Below are 3532 nucleotides of genomic sequence, written 5' to 3' on the forward strand. Positions count from 1 at the left end.
CCAAGTCCTTATAAAATATGTACTTTCGAAATAAATATTTTAATATCGATTTTCGAAAATCAGTTTATAACATTTTTATTTCTTTGTTTAAATAATATTATGTAATGGTAATTTTGTAGTCTAATTTATATTTATATATTTCAAAAACTTTAAAAGGTTCGATGATATTCTCTCGAGAGTGTTACAGTATATATAAATATGATAATATGTTTATTATGTATTATAATAATTCCCACAATTCTATGCAGAAGCGTATCCTGTGTTCAATAATAAAGATGGGAGAGAAGGAGGCGTAATCCAGAGCACATGATTTTATTACAAATGTTCCTAGAAGTTCACGCTTGAAGAGCTTTGCTGTTCATACACCGTCGAATATCACGTCTTTTATGAATATTGCACTTGTGTATTTCTTTAGAAAATCCTTTTATAAATCTTCAAGGTATCAGCGTTACTATGCATTTGGTACTCGCCAATTAAATTATTGTTCAACGGGCGTGTTATTATCAGATCACGGGAGATGATGCTAGTTGTTGAGCTGTAATAAAGTTGGTTATGAAATAACATAATTCATATACCGGAATGGTTTAGTTGAAATTAATATTGTTAACGTTGTCGTATAAAAAATACCAGTATTTTATTAGTATAATACCTCGTTAATCATTGTAATATATTTAATGAAAAAAAAAAAAAAAAATGGATCCATCGTAATGAAACGTTGAATCGTGTTTCATATGATTCCTTTTTTTTTTCACAATCATATTATATCAAAATATTTACAAAACAGTCGTTTATTGTATCGTATATGATATTATGGTCCGTGAAGAATAACGTGGAAAAGGTGACGAAGAATAATATGAAAAAGTTTACCTTAAGTCTAGGTAAAAAGATTTATAGCGACGGCAGAAAAAAAGGAAAAAGGAAAAAAAAATGTTTGGAATGTCAAAAACGAAAGTCGGTAACGGAAGGAGATGGAAATATGTCCCGTCGAAAAGTACAAATCGACGAAGGTATGTACCTTCAAGTCGAAAAGGAACGATAATGGGAAAAATAAAACCGGCTTTCACCGCGAAAGGGTCCGAAGTCGTAACGGGAGGGGGTGAAGGGTACATAAATTATTTACGAATCATTACGAACAACCATGATTAATATTATTAGTGGTGTAACACAACGCGTCATAACATCGTTGGACGTAATTCGCGGTTAAAGCTTACCCTGCACGAGTCGTTCTCGTGTCCGACGTTGCGGAATCAAAAACCAATGTCGCGCGAGTCGCATAACCGTTTTCCTAAAACGTGCGAAATACTATCGGACCGTTAAAATGCCAAATCGTATCGTTGTCGCATCACTCACCGTTGCTACACCCCACCGCGGTCTGACCTTATACGCCCGAGCCTCGTTTCAATATTACCCATCACCGCACGTGCCGTACAATAATAATACCGTAACGTCGCACGCGAACGAACATTTTTTGCGGCGGACATTGGTTCAGGCCCGATTCACGCGAAGAGCGTTTCTTCTAGTCATTGTACACCGAGTTTCAGTCGAGTTTTGTGTTCCATCGAAGATATGGACTTGCTCCATGCTTATGGGTATTGTATAGCGATGGGCCGCAGCGTTGTCACCAGAGAAATGGAAAATATTGTGTTCATCCTGTTTCAAAAAAACCGATTTACCACAAGTGTGTACGTTACCCTACAATTTGCTTGAAATCTATGTTACCCGTTTTCGTATACGAAAAAAAGTATTGGGAAACAAGTATGTAAATGAAAATCGTGTATCGTAGAGATCTATCGCCTAGAACCTGCGTTGCAATCGAACTCATCGATGCAAATCCATAAAACGTTATGACATGTTCTAGTGCACGAAGACAATGTACTTGCGTTACTGCTGCGTTGACTTTCCACCCCTGAACGCGTGTTTGACCAACGCTCCTCGAGTGAATCTAACTCGATCGGTGTACCCAGTGGCATATTTTCAGGGGGCGATGGGTCCCAATTCCAGAACCTCCACCAGAAGAAAAAATGTTTTCAAAAGTCATAAATGACTTATAAATGACACGTTACGAAGGTATATAGAAAGAGAACATTAATTTATATAATGTGTTTATAAATAACTTATTTTTATCTATAATAGTAATAGAATGATAATAATAATAATAATAATAATAATATGTAGGATGTGCGATCGAATTCGTTTACGGCAAACAGCGTTCGACATTAGGAAGCACACGAGTTACGTCCCAAAAAATTCATGTATTTTATTTAAGGATTCTTAAGCAACTAACAAAAATAAATAAATATTAGTAATAATGTTAATTGATACACTGTATGTAACATACACTGTTTTAATTATAATTAAAAATTCTAAATTTGATTTACGAGTAAACATTACTTTACCATTAATAAAATCATTCAAAAACAAAAAAAGGTTCATTTTCGTTTGTAAAACAGTCAATAGCATTTAAAATACTGAATGGACAGTAAAATATTCGTTGGCAATTTTGGTAGTTGTTCATTTCGAACCCGATATAAATTATTTTTTATACAGCGAATATCTGTAATTGTTAATGTAATTTTAACACTTTCTTTTAAATATCGATGCATTAGTTTAGCTGGTGTTTCATATAACTCTTGTGTACCTTTTCGCTTAAGAGAATTACTCATGATTTGTCGATTTATAACTGCTTCAGATAGTGCATCGTGGTTGTGGTCAGTATCATTCACGTTAAGTAAAATATCATCATTTTCGTTAATTTTTAAATACGCTGTACACGTTTTAACGGTACATTTCCAACGTTGAATATTATTAACCAAACATTTATAAAAACAGAACTTATACTTGTCAATTATTTTCAAATGTTTTTGTTTTTCACTAATAATATTTATCACTTCCATCTTAAATCTAAACAGTTATAACAGCTCACGTAGATACACGAAACAACACGGAGAACCTCTGAAATGAAATAAAACTTTACTATCTAACAAATATATAGTGGGGCGCAATTCGTGTATACCTTTTTTACCAATGCTTAATATACGTATAACAGATATTTTCAGTTATTATAATATTATGCATGAAGAATAATATAAACCAAGACTCTGAGTGATGACGGCGGAATTAAAATGAGTTTAATAGGATTAAAGGAAAAGGAAGAAAAGATTCACGATACAGGGAATTCATATAATGATGATGTGTAAGTATTATCAAGTCTACAACGTCTCGTTTAAAGAAATGATGTAATTTGAGGAAGAGTGTTTTAAGTTTCATAAATAATAACAATAATAACGGATTATGCAAAAACGGAAATCAATTAAAAGCCACTGTTAAAGAAACAGTTTTTCTTACTTAATTTGCGTAATACTCAAATTTATAGGAACGGTCCACATTATTATTAAATCAATAAAGTTGCTATATTCTCACGTAACATTTAAGCCGAAAAGGGTTGAAAAATCACGGTAATTCGTATAAAATGTCAAACCTACTCGACTATTTTTATTTTTTATCGACGAGCTTTAAGTATCGAACTCAATAT

At 32.9% G+C, this 3532-nt stretch overlaps 1 pseudogene; it reads right to left on the bottom strand.

Annotated features, from left to right (window-relative positions):
- Window positions 1–2407: 2407 nt before the first annotated feature.
- On the bottom strand, window positions 2408–2894 carry LOC112694481 (annotated as a pseudogene).
- Window positions 2895–3532: the final 638 nt, after the last annotated feature.

Source organism: Sipha flava, unplaced genomic scaffold (assembly GCF_003268045.1).
Source record: "Sipha flava isolate LNK unplaced genomic scaffold, YSA_version1 0_pilon_pilon, whole genome shotgun sequence".
Classification (NCBI taxonomy): domain Eukaryota; kingdom Metazoa; phylum Arthropoda; class Insecta; order Hemiptera; family Aphididae; genus Sipha; species Sipha flava.